General features: G+C 35.3%; 1 protein-coding gene across 1 annotated transcript in view; it reads left to right on the forward strand.

Moving 5' to 3' along the window:
- The window catches only part of LOC126203979 (homeobox protein PKNOX1-like), a 721,008-nt gene extending 711,520 nt beyond the window's left edge, over positions 1-9,488 (forward strand). The window contains exon 12 of the mRNA XM_049938398.1: positions 3,679-9,488. The gene's annotated coding sequence lies outside the window, so the exon portion shown is untranslated. The remainder of the gene's footprint in view (positions 1-3,678) is intronic.
- Positions 9,489-14,542: the final 5,054 nt, after the last annotated feature.

Consider the following 14,542-nt stretch of genomic DNA (forward strand, 5'->3'; position numbering starts at 1 on the left):
GTCCAGAATGTTCTTTAAACCAGTTGTGAACAACTGTGGCCCAGCATTGTCATCCATAAAAATACCAGTGTTGGGAACATATAGTCCATGAGTGGCCAAACATAACCATTTCCAGTCAATGATCAGTAAAGTTGGACTAGAGGACCCAGTCCATTACATGTAAAAACAGCCCACACTATTATGGAGCAACCATCAGATTGCACAGTGTCTTGTTGACAACCTGGGTCCATGGCTTTGTGGGATCTGTGCCATACTCAAACTCTGCTGTCGGCCATTAAGTGAATGCCATTAACCACTGCGTTGTTCCCTGGTGAGAGGTAATGCCTGAAATATGGTATCCTTGGCATAATATGGACACTGTGGATCTTGGAATGTTGAATTTCCTAACGATTTCTGGGATGGAATGTCCTATGCATCTAGCTCCAACTACCATTCCATATTGAAAGTCTGTTAATTCCCGTCATGCAGTCATATTCTCGTCCAAAACCTTCTCACATGAATCACCTGAGTACATACAACAGCTCCGCCAATGCACGTTTTACTATCCCATGTCTTCTGTTACCTCGCTGTATTACAGTACAGTATCGTGCACTAATGTAAAGCGAAGTTAATGTGATGTAGAAGGCTTCATAAAATCTAACATTGTCTAACGCTGAGTCAGTTTCTATTTTTTTCTTCTCTCACAAAATTTCCTCGTAACACACTAATAAATTTTGTATTCCGTATTTTGTAGCAGAAATGTGCATTCCATTGGAGTCTGTTTTTTCTAAGATTTGTAATTCTTTTTTAATTCAACTGAGGTTGTCTGTCAAATATGCAACTAGCATTTGATTGTCTGATTGAACTGGGTCTAAAGAATCAAACTGTTTAATGTTTTGCTCTTGGTCACACATTCCATTACCAATTTTCAGCTCCTAATTGTGTGAATCCAGCATTTCTTGATCATCATCATCATTCACCTCTAAATTTAATAGTCTGGCAGGATCGACCACTTCTTCAATTACATTATCAACTTGATCATGATCTGACACTGATTCTCTGTTTGCTCTATTTTTTTTTTTTTTAATTTCTAAATCTATTTAAAAGATTTTGATTATTATTCTTATTTGATTCATTGGTTTAATTTCTTTTTTAAATTTCTAATACTTTGCGCATCATTTTCATCATTGTTTTTTATTTGCTCTTATTTTTCTTCCTATCATTCTTTTTTCATTTGGAATCTGCCTGTATTGCCTGTAATCTATAATCTGTAATCTAGTGTCAACCAGAACCCTTTATATCAGTTGGTAAAATGGCAGCTCGTGGAGGCAGTGTGAGGGTATTTTCAAGTAACCAATGATAGTGAGAAATTACAGTTTGCTTTTAGTGCTAAAATTTAAATTTTCCTGTCTTGAGTTTGCTCGTATAGGTTAACATTAATCACCATGGACAAAGTGATCGTGATTTTAGTTCTGCCGCAGATTGTTGAATGCTATTTTTTGCACATCATGTGGTTGAGATTAGGTTGGGACACGAGTTTAAATTCAGAACTACAAAATGCATCATCTGCCACAGTTCAGTCATTGGTCACTTAAAATCAACCGTCAACAGACAGTATTTCATTTCCGTCATTCCTTGTGGTGGCCACGTCCAGCATTGCTCACAATCTGTGTTACACATCAACAGCATTTGTGAAGTTAAGCACCATGTTTGTGTGTCATCTGTAACTGAGCTAAGATGAGTGGGAATGGGATTGGAATTGTAACAGTATGAAACACACTTCAGATCAACACACCTTAAAAGAAAATATGGTGAGAAAGAGGTTGAAATGATTGCTCATTTTAAAAGAATGGAAAAAGGAGAACCAACAACAAGAGATCTGGAATGGACAGAATCTGGAAGAAGACCAATCGGAGGACCACAAACAAGATGGAGGGATCAGGTAAAGGATGATGTGATGTGAACTGGAGAGGACTACAGTGGGAGGAAATACTGAACAATAGACTGAGGGAGAAAATTTAAGATTGGAAGAGGCTTTGCGTAAGCAGAAAATTTTTAGTAAGAAAAAGAAGAAGAAGAAATTTAAAACCATAAAATTATAAGGACAGATCAATGAAATTAATTTAGTTCCCAACCCATGTTTTGGGCAATTAATTTCTTGAATGTATTTTCACAAAGAAATAGATAATAACGAAAATTAACACAAATCAAACAAACAGTCTTTCTGACTTTTCGAACTACTAGAGCCTTTCTCGGAGATGAGAGAGGGATAGAGTGGGGAAGTTTGGAAAGGAGTCATCTTTTGTGTCTTGCCAACTATAAGTCCTAGACTTGTTGCTGAAGTGGATTAAGAGCTATGTAATGATTCTAATACAAGTTTGTTTGCTCAGCTATTGTTTTGCACAAAGAATCGACTATAGATTCTGTTAACAACCAGTCACATTATTCTATATATGTGACACATTTACAACATAGAGGAGGCACACTGAGTTGCATACAGAGTTTCATATGAAAGAATCCTCCTTCCGAAATAGAAAACACACACATGGTCATGCAAGTGCAATTCATGTACACATGGTGATTGACTGGCATGCACTGGGGCCCAAGTGCAGACTGCAGCTGCATCTGACGTGAGCATCAAACTGCATCCTAGAATTTCCATTGTTTGACATTTATACCACTCTTATCAGTCATCAAAAAGCAATGTTGAGCTGAGTCAAAGTGCACAAAATCTTATTACAGTATCTGTTGCAGTGTTGTATTGCTGCCAGATGATTTTGAATCCACGTCACGTATCACTTTCCTCAGCGTTTTTACCTTGGTACACACACTGGTTTGTCACTAAAGTTGTCATCACTTTATAAAAGTACCTTTCTGTTTTCAATTTGACAAATGACTCCTGTTCTCCATTGCATCCATTAGCAAGCACAGGGTTGTCACTAAAGTTGTCATCACTTTATAAAAGCACCTTTCTGTTTTGAATTTGACAAATGACTCCTGTTCTCCAGGGTTGGATGCATGAAGCATGCTCATGAAACAAATGTTAGAAATAGCTGAGAACATGCTGTCTTCACTGTTACAAGGTACCATCTAGCAGAATAAACTTTATCTAATAGCAGAACAATATCAGTTGGCCTGTAACTTGTCATTCTCATTTACTACAAGGTGCAGAATCACGCAGACAGATATATCAGTCATACCCACTTAAAGGCCTAATGTGTCAGCAACAATGTGCTTCTAAATCAATATGCAGTGACACTCACTGAGTGAATCATTTAAATGTAAAAATACTTTTTCTTCAAAATTTTTGATATGTGTAGTACTAATATTTTCACTGACAATTTCTCTGTATAATGGACGAAGCAGTCTAGTTGCAGGAAGGAAACATAAAAATAAAATTTTAGCATACCCCATTTACCTTTTTTTAAAAAAAAAAGAAAGAAAAAAAATTAATTTAATGAAATGTTTAACTGTTGGGGAAAACTGTGATTGAATTAAGAACAACATAAATAAATAAGAATTATCTTACAGTTAGTTAATAGTCTCTCTCTCTCTCTCTCTCTCTCTCTCTCTCTCTATGTGCGCGCATTTGTGTCTGTGTGTGTGTGTGTGTGTGTGTGTGTGTGTGTGTGTATTTGATATTGCTCAGTGTATCTTCATATTGTTCTAATATATTTCTCTCCTCTCCTCTCATTTCAGGAATTGTATGGATTCATTCGCTTGCATAATCTTGTTTTGGCGCCAGCAGCAGAATTCTATTTGGAGTACCAATCTATGGCCAAGTCAACATAGTGTTTTGTGCTTGAAGTTTCTGCGGTTTTATTCTATTCTCAAGTGCTTTTTTTGCATAAGTAATCAGTCTGATATACAGGTATTCCCTTATTTATTGATTGAAAACAAAAATTTGGTTGAAACTAATAAAGATAATGTAGAATATTTACTTCACAAAAGTTAAGAATGTGGCTTTATTAGCAACAGACACTGTGTCCTAATCAGCAAAATGAATGAAAGGAAGTACAGCAACTCATTCCACAGTGTTACATTACTCCTTTTAAGTTGATGAATTTGTAACATTAATGTTTTTACTACCACTGCTCATCTGTGGAAGATTGTAATATGGTAGATATACTATGTAACAAACCTCATAGTTACATTTTATAGCTCTTGGTTCTCTATGTCTCATTTTGAGCTTAGGAATATCCTCACTCTCTATATCTCTCTCCCTTTCTCTCTCTTAATCTTTACATATTTGGCCTTACACTGGGATGATTTAAAAACCATGACACTCCATAAATTGGCATATTCTTTGCTAAAATCATATACAATATGTCAACTCGTCTCAAACTGGTATTCTTATTATATTGTCAAACCAGTAGTTTGGTGTGAAATCTAAACAGCGTTTATGGGGATGTGACTAGGTAGAATTGTCCAAATTGGCCATTATTTCAATGAGTAACCTCCCTATGATTCTCAAGGCTTTAAAGACACTAAACTTTAGTGCCTTGAGAATGTTGGGGAGTTTACCAAACAGTATTAGGTTATCTGGACAATTCTACATGGCTCTATTCCTGTAAACTATTCAAACACAGTAATTTAGTAACTTGCTTTCCTTACCAAAATGTTGATTTAATTCCTGTCTGTGCCATATTCATCCACACAGTATTTCTTTCATGAATGCTGGATTAAAATTGAAACATTCCATCAGTTGGTGTTTTATGGCAGAAGTTTGTGTTGTCATCAATGTGAATGAGTGAGTGAGTTGCTGTTTCACTTTTGGTGGTTTCGTATAAAAAAAAACCTATTTTATGTAATATGTGTGATGGACCTAATCAAATAGTGCTCCCCTGCGTGTGGAAGAAAAAGAATATGTACAGCGTATATGTTTTTGAGCACTGATTATTACGGAAAATAATCAGTTTCTTTCGTGGCACGATGAAATGAATGTACATATGTACAGTAGTTGCATTTGTTAAGATTTAAAGTCTTGTGTAATCTTTAAGGTACGGCCTGCCTTGCCTAAAGCATGGCTCCTCAACAGCCACTTCATGTATACGTAAAATGTGCAAGCCTGTTGCCAAGAAACTTCTTAAACAGCCTCTTGCTACAAAGTGTCAATATCCATTATTCGGTGTAGTGTGTGGCACTTGTTGTTTATTTATAAAGTTTGAAACCGTGGGTCACAGTGACCTAATCTCTGTAGTGGCATAGTTGTTTCTTGGCAGCATGGCTGCACCTTTCCAAAGCTAGTTCCTCTAAATAAGATGAAAAAATACCAGGTATACGCTACATTTAAGAAACTTGAGATTACTGTCTGGATGTATTTAATATAAATGGTATACCAACAAAAATTGTTTGATGAGCCATATTAAAAGTACTATTTTAATTATTGTGATTATCTTGTATTATAATCTGATAAAAAACCTGTTCAAAAGCCACTCATATTGTTGATGGCTTTTCTGTTTGACCTGAAGAGAAACTGCATTTTGTACTTCTGCCCATACATCCATTTTTTCATCTTTCTCTCTGACACTATTATCTAGTAGTAGTACCCCTTTTCAAAGATTCAGTATACTGACGTACACAGTGTTAAATTTTTACCATTAAAACCGCCCAAGTTGCTCAGATAAAGTATTATTAATAACTGTAATAATAATTAAATGGTTCTCTGTAAAAGTATACGTAGCTCCAAAGAGATGGAGAATCTCTTTGCTGTATATTTAGGACTGTATTGGAAAAATTTTACAGAATTGATGCTTTCAAGTGTTTGCAGATTTTTAATGGTCATTGTGCTCTTCAGTCAACTAAAACAAACAGAAGAGGGCCTTGTGTCCACCACTTACCTTGCTGAAAAATTAACATGGTGACAGAACTTCCCATGTGATTAAATTGGAAATCTTTGATTTACATTAATTTTATTTATATTAATTTTTGTCACTGCCAAAATGGAAATAAATTACTGTTACCAAAATAGAAATGAGGAAAACAGTTAAGTGTTATCAGTTAGTTTTTCATTTGCTGGTACTCAGAATAGTTCATACACTGCATTACAAATGACAACTGCTTACATGTTGTTGAAGAACACACTGTGTGTTTATTGTCAGCAGTGGAGACACTAATACATGATTTTTGTTGGCCATCATGGAATGCTGTTTCTAAAGCACAGGGAAGTTGTGTCATAAAACCAGTGTTTTAGCAATGTGCTATTGTGATAGTTACATATTCACAAAAGCTTATAATTAGATGTAACAGTGAAAGGTGCAAATAACTGCAATAAGAATGCTATTGATACAGAAAAGAAATTGGCTTTAAACAATTTCATTTAACCAAATGCCTGTTGTAGGATGACATTTTACTTTGAGATATTGTATCTCAGCAGACCCATTTATGTTACTGTAGTAATACTAGTGAAGGAAGTATTAACGTATGCTGGGCCAAATACCTTTCTCTGTAATATTTCTGTTTTTTAATTAAAAAAAATTGACAGTTGAAATTGGATGTGTGGAAAAAACTGTGACTAGTGTGCTATGCCAAACTAAAATTGTCTTGAACTTTAGTCCAAGAGTATACGATAATTATAGGAGAATTTTCAGTACAATTGAGATTATAAGTAGCCCATAAGACTAATTTTGATAAGTTGTTATTTTGTGCCTAGAATAATGTGAAAGTTTCTTTTGCTGTCAAAAAGTCTGTTGCCACTGTTGAGGTAATAACTGTCAGAAGTAAGGATAATGATAATAATGTAATGTATAGATAACTTTTTAAACTTATTTTGAATCTTATACACTAGAGTATACTACAAAACAAGTCTTCTATGCACTAAGGAAACATATGGTCTGACATTAAAATTTGTGACATGTTTAGCCTACACATTCTAAAATAGACGTATGTTATGTGCCATTGTTATTTGCCATGTTATGGGAGATCTAACTTTCCTGTAAAAAAAAAAAAGTTACGTTTTTATTGCATTGTGGCTCTGTGCATGGCTGTTCAATCATCCTTTTTGAAAACTTTATCTCAGAATGCTGATGACATGTGAAGGAAATTGGCTTTAAGTAATTTCAACTAAATTAAATGCTTGTGTAGAGTGGCATTTTCTTCTGAGACATTGCATACTGGCAGAACCATTAATGTTAATGAAGGGAGTATTAATTCAAACTAAAGAAGTCATCGACATCTGACATTAACAAGTGAAATGTTCTTACAGCTTTTAAATTGCCAAACTAATATACACATCAGACTATCAGATGACTTGCCACAAACGGAAGGGGGTTGTCTTGAAATGTAACAGGAATTGTACACAGTTTAAAGCTGTACTGTTTTAAGCCTCATTAGTATTAATTTTTAATTTCATAATTATTTTTACAACCACTTTGGTGAGAATGTGTATTTAATTTGTACTGCATGTGCAGGTTTTGGAGTAACTCACTGTTTTATATTTATTGCACAGAAAAACTGTGCAACAAATTTTCCGTAAATCTATTTGCAGCAGTGCATGCAAATATTATATAACTTGTGGTGCACTTGTATTATTTAAATTAGACTCGACAAGAAATCTTGCTACAAGACAAGCTATGAATGATCAATAATAATCGTAATAATGATTCAAGTGTGGTATTGTGAATCTGCACATGTAGGCCCCTGCTGCAGCATCTTTGCAATGTCTGTTACAAATGGGCAAGCTGAGTAGGGAGCCCTGTTCTGTCCTGTAAATTGTACACTGTGAAATAGTTTGATAATGATAATATGTCAATCCTGGATATTTTCTATCTAATGCATTGTGGCCATTTTTCCTTCGAAGGATACTCCCTCCTTCCTACATTGATCAGTAAGTGTGCATATGTCAACTTTCATAGCAGATTCCACTTGTGGGAAGAAAGGGCAATCAGCTGTTCTCATCACCCACACACTTCAAAAGCACGGTTACATTTTTTTCTTCATTTGCATTTACTTCATTACAGACTTCCCTGCTACAAGCATAACAAATATTTTTCATACAAATTTTTTAAATGGTTCTATTGTTGGAATTATAAAAATTAAATTATTATTAATCATTTCTTTTGGAAGACAATCCTTGTAAAGAAAATCTGAAGCAAGCTCAGAGTGTTCGCAGTTTGCATCTCACCTTGAGAAAACTGCTTGTCATCACTGTAGCTGAACTACAGTTGTGATATTTTTTTACTAACAAAATTGGGGATTGCAATGTGAGGCAATCTAATAAGAATTTTTCAGAAGCATGATGGTTATTATTTTATATCTACTGTTTACCTTAGTCGCAGAAAAAACACACATGCAGGAGCCACAAGGACTGAAAAATTTATTGCTCTCTTATCAACACGAAGCAAAACATTTTATGCATAAGTAGGTTAAGAAGCCATGGTGCTGTTCAAAGTATACGTACATTCAAGGTATAAAGAATTTGTTATGTATAAGAATGATTCCGATCCCGCCATGTCTTAATTTTAAGATTCTATCTTTGATAAAATGTGCAGTCATTGTGATTTGTATGCTAGATAATTAGTGTGTATATAACACTTTCATTTGTGTCATTTTTGTCAAAGTTGAAGGATTTTGTAAATGGTAACAATCTAAGTGTCACATAACAATCTTTGAGAGATTTTTTCTTAATCTTTTCTCCTGTGCCATATCAAATTAATTGCTGCTGGGAAGTTCATTTTAGTTGGTTTGGCTGCTATTAATTTAAATTTTATGTGAGATCTATACCTGTAACTAAGTGCTGGTTATTAGTAAAATATGCTCATCATAAGTGTTGAAACTCAGGGAAAAGAAGATTAAATTTGCTTTGTTTCTTGGTAGCAGCTGTGAGTTTTGCAGTCATTAATTTTGTGAGGTGACACTACTGAACAAATGCTTAATTTTTTTCATGTGTGTGTGTTTGTGTATGTGTATGTATGTGTGGATGTGTGCATGTGTGTTACCATTTACAGAGTGTTTCTTTTGCAGTACATTGGATATATATATATATATATACGTGTAATTCATACCAGTCTGTGATAAGTGCATGAAGGGACATTAACATATTGTGAGATACGTTTCTGATGGTGAAATAGTATGGGAGAGCACTCTGTCATTTTATTTTTAATAGTCATTGGAATTGTGTTTATGATGATAGATTAATTTCATATATGCTCTGTATTTCACATGCAGTGGCATAATTCTGAGAGTTTGTACTTCTCTTAGGACATTTGTTTTTATACTTTTTGTTTTATTTCTTCATTGAAAACTTCCTAAAATACTCCTCTTAGTGAAACAGTATCCTCTTAATTTTTTCATTAGTGGACAGTATTGTAACTGTTACTTTTTTGAAGTTGTGATTAACAATTTTGTATTTAATGTTGTGAACTCTGTTGTAAACAGATTATTGATTGGTGGACAAGTGATAAAATTTGCATGTCTATAATTTCATCTTTTTATTTTTCATCTCTCATAGGTACATACATTCTGAGAAGTGCATATAAATAATTCATTCATGCCACTGAGTTGTTCACAATAAATCAGCTTTGAAATATTCGTGTTGACTTATTATATGTGTAAGATCTTTAAATTATTCCTCTCATTCCATCAATCCTTATCCTGCTGTCTCCAGCCATCCATTGTAAAGTTAGGATAGCATAGGAATAATTTTGTTGTTTATCATAAATATTATTGGTCACCCAACTGCAGAGATAGTACTATAGTTCTGGCGTGCTACAATATTATTAACAGATCAGAATTAGGTTTTTACTGAAACATCAAATTTCAACAAGTAAGTTGTTGAGAACTGAATTTTGATGTAAAACTTATAACTGTAGAGAATTATACAGGGAATATATATAATTATACATATAGAAATGGAAAGGGCAAACTGAAATCACTGTAGAAAATAGGGAAGATTATAAGCAGTTAATTTCTCAAATTGATTCAAACAATATAATGCATAGAAGGGGGTAGTTATTTTACCCTGAAAGGCATCCTGTTAGATAATTTTGCATTATGAATATAATGTTAATATTTGGTAGGTGTTAGTTAACTTTGTTACTCAATTAAGACTCGTACAAAAAAAGGTAGCTTTAGTATTGCAGTGCTTGATGTTCTCTAATATTGGGTAATGGCTAATACAACTAAAGGCCTTGATCTGTAGAGTTATAGATGTCTGGAGAGTGCTTGTAGAATAAATAACATTTCATTTTGGATGAATTTTCTGGCATTTGAACCTGTATTGCCTAAATTCTCTCTCACCAATTTGTCATTTTTAATGCCCTTTTTTTTATTGGTAAAGTTAATATTCTACATTGCTGAAGAAGTTGCCCACACATTCATATGGATGCAAAGAAAGACTGGCAGCAGACCTGATATCAAGCAAAGTTGAGTGTAGGTAAATTCCTATAGAAATAAATAGTTACTTACAAACTGTGTTACACAGCCATTTGTCACACATAGAATTATCTAGAAGTTCTGCAAACAAATCTTAAATATGTTGTGAAAATCATTTAGTTATTTTCAGGACCTCTTGAAATTTCACTCCTTTTCTCTTATCACAGGTGACATTTTTCACAAATGAGTAGTCTCCATATCCGCATTGTTTGATCACATTTTTCATTTAATAGGGCTTGTACCAACCTTCTTCATGTAGAGCCCTCTGCAGAACCCTAACTTTGAAGCCAACAATAAGTCACAGAAGTGGTTGTCATGGTGTAATAGTCCGTTCTTACAAAGCTTTTTGAAAACACTGAGAAGTTTGTATGCCTCTAAACAGGTCTTACTAGTAATAACGTTTCTGCAGTTTTACTGCAATATGATGTACTCAAAATGTCACTGCAGATTACAAGGGCTATTTAAAAAAAGATTCACTGCTCTGCACAACATTCCAGTATTTGTTTTCTACCTTTTCTGCAGCAGTGATACATATCTTATCCCTTTTTAATCAGCCAACTAGTTCAAGCATAGAGTGTGAAGAAAATAATAATAAAAATGTTGAGAAAATGTGCAATAGTGGACTGGGCACCTGCCAATTATAGCTGTAAGAAATAGCTGACATTTTGATATATAATAAGAAATATCATGGTGCATTTTACAAGAAAAATGAACTATAAGAAAGCTTTGTGCCAGATAGATGTTACATTGGTTGAATGCTGTCCAAAAGAAAATATTCCAAACAAATTTCTCAGCGAAGTATAGACCATACTAAAAATAATCAAACCGATTTTTTGCATTGATTTATTACTGCCTGAGACATGGTTCTAGCACTTCATACTATACTGAAGTGCCAAAGTATTTGGCATAGGCATGCGTATTCAAATACAGAAATATGTAAACAGGCAGAATACAGTGCTGCAGTTGGCAACACCTGTGTAAGACAAGTGTCTGGCATCGTTGTTAGATCAATTACTGCTGCTGCAATGTCTGATGAGAGAACCACGAGTTCCTGCTGCTAATATGGCGGAGTGCACCGTTCGTTTATTACATATTTTTACAAGCTTCAAACAAGAGTGACTTATTTTCAGTTACCTGTGCAGTTACTAGTATATTTTTTGTAATTTCTTGCATGCTCGAGTGCTTACTAGGAACAACCTACGTCACACAAGAATCAAAGCAAGAGTCCATGGCAGTTGAGAAAGGCCATCGTTTTGCTGCAAGACAATGCCTATCTGCATGTGGCGAATCAGACCAAAGATCTCATCACATCTTTTTGATGGGAAACTCTAGATCATCCTCCGTACAGCCCCGATCTTGTGCCCAGTGACTACCATCTGTTCCTGCACTTGAAGAAATACCTGGGCAGTCAGCGTTTTCATGACGATGACGAAGTCGAAACAGTGGTGATGCAGTGGTTAACAAGTCAGGTGGCAGACTTCTATGAGAAGGGTATTCAAAAACTGGTACAACATTATGACAAGTGCCTCAATATTGACGGAAATAATGTACAAAAGTAGATTAAGGTACAGGCTTTCATGTAAAAATAAAATTATTGAGATATATTAGCACGTCTTTTTTTAAATTTCAAAACGGTACTTACTTAAAAAACATGTCAGAAGTAGTTTACCTTGTAGTGAAGTTGAATTAGATAGTTCCTGTGAAATAGTATGGGTAGAGGTTATACTTGACAATCAGACTATACTATTAATCGGATGGCCGAGTCCCATTTCAAAAAGGTACCCCACCAATACAATTATAGTCGGTTGTGACTTCAATCTACCCTCGATATGCTGGAAAAATTATATGTTTTAAGCTGGCAGCAGGCATAAAACGTCATCCAAAACTGTACTGAATACTTTTTCAGGATATTATTTTGAACTATTAGTTCATGAGCCCACTCCAAGCATAAACGGAAATAGTATCGATGACAATTGAGATGTATAAACCACATAAATTAATAAGTGATGGTACTGATCCCTCACGGTACACAAAACAGGTCAGATCGTTGTTGCAGAAGCAACGAAAAAGCATGCCAAATTTAAAAGAATGCAAAATCCCCAAGATTGGTAAAGTTTCACAGAGGTCTGAAATATAACGCATACTTCAATGCGAAATGCTTTTAATAATTTCCACAATGAAACTCAGTCTCAGAATCTGGCAGAAAACCCAGAGAGATTCTGGTCATAAAGCACACCAGTGGCAAGACGCAATCAATACCTTCACTGCGCGATAACAACGGTGAAGTCACTGATGACAGTGCCACTAAAGCACTGTTATTAAACATGGTTTTCCGAAGTTCCTTCACCAAAGAAGACGAAGTAAATACTTCTGAATTCCAATCAATAACAACTGCTAAGATGAGAAACATAAGAGTAGATATCCTCAGTGCAGCATAAAGCAGCTTACATCACTCAATGAAGGCAAGGCCTCCAGTCCAGATTGTATACCAGTCAGGTTCCTTTCAGAGTATGCTGATGCAATAGCTCCATATTTAGGAATTATATACAACCGCTCACTCACAGAAAGATCCATACCTAAAGACTGGAAAATTGCCCAAGTCACACCAATACCCAAAAAGGGAAGTACGAGTTATATGCTGAATTACAGGCCCACATCACTAACTTTGATTTGCAGTAGGGTCTTGGAACATGTACTGTAATCTAACATTATGAAGCACCTCGAAGAAAACGATTTATTGATACATAGTCAGCACGGATTCAGAAATTATCGTCATTGTGAAACACAACTAGCTCTTTATACTCATGAAGTAGTGAGTGCTATCAAAAGAGAATGTAAAATTGATTCCATATTTTTAGATTTCCAGAAGGCTTTCGAGACCGTTCCTCACAAGCGTGTTCTAACCAGTCTGCGTGCCTATGGAATATTGCCTCAGTTGTGTGACTGGATTTGTGATTTCCTGTCAGAAAGGTCACTGTTCGTAATAATAGACAGAAAGTCATCGAGTAAAAACAGAAGTAAAATCCGGTGTTCCGCAAGGAACTGTTATAGGCCCTCTATTGTTCCTGATCTATATTAACGACATATGAGACAATCTGAGTAGCCCGCCCTCTTAGATTATTTGCAGATGATGCTGTCATTTACCATCTTGTAAAGTCATCAGATGACCAAAACGAATTGCAAAATGATTTAGATAAGATTTGTGTGTGGTGCTAAAACAGGCAGTTGACCCTTGACATAGAAAAGTGTGAAGTTATTACTAAAACAAATCCGCAAAATTTTGATTATGCCATAGGTCACACAAATCTGAAGGCTATAAATTCAACTAAATACTTAGGGATTACAATTACAAATAACCTAAATTGTAACGATCACATAGATAATGTTGTGGGTAGAGCAAATTAGAGACTGCAATTCATTTGCAGAACACTTAGAAGGTGCAGCAGATCTACTAAAGAGACTGCTTACACCACACTTGTCTGCTCTATTCTGGAGTGTTGCTGTGTGGTGTGGGATCTGCATCTCGTGGGACTGACGGATGAGGGGAGATAGTGCAACGGACATGATACATCAATTGGAGTGGCAATCATTTAAACAAAAGCGTTTTTCACTGCGACGGAATCTTCTCATGAAATTTCAATCACCAGTTTTCTCCTCCAATTGCAAAAACTTTCTGTTGGCACCCACCTACAAAGGGAGAGATGATCATCAAGATAAAATAAGAGAAATCAGGGCTCCCACAGAAAAAATTAACTGCTCGTTTTTCCCGCGCACCATTAGAGAGTGGAATGGTAGAGAGACAGCTTGAAGGTGGTTCATTGGACCCTCTACCATGCACTTTATTGTAAATAGGAGAGTAATCACGTAGATGTAGATGTTATCAAGATTTAAGTGAGGTTGAACATGATGTTATAGTCAGCACATGAACAATGGGACACAGCATCCCCAAGGTAGCGATGAAGTGGGGATTTTCCCATATGACCATTTCATGAGTGTACCATGAATATCAGAAATCCGGTAAAACATCACTCTCTGATACAGCTGCGAGCGGAAAAAGATCCTGCAAGAATGGGATCAATGAGGACTGAAGAGAATCGTTCAATGTGACAGAAGTGCAACCTTTCTACAAGTTGCTGTAGATTTGAATGCTGAGCCATCAACAAGTGTCAGCGTGCAAACCATTCAATGAAAC

This window comes from Schistocerca nitens, chromosome 9 (assembly GCF_023898315.1).
Source record: "Schistocerca nitens isolate TAMUIC-IGC-003100 chromosome 9, iqSchNite1.1, whole genome shotgun sequence".
Taxonomy (NCBI): domain Eukaryota; kingdom Metazoa; phylum Arthropoda; class Insecta; order Orthoptera; family Acrididae; genus Schistocerca; species Schistocerca nitens.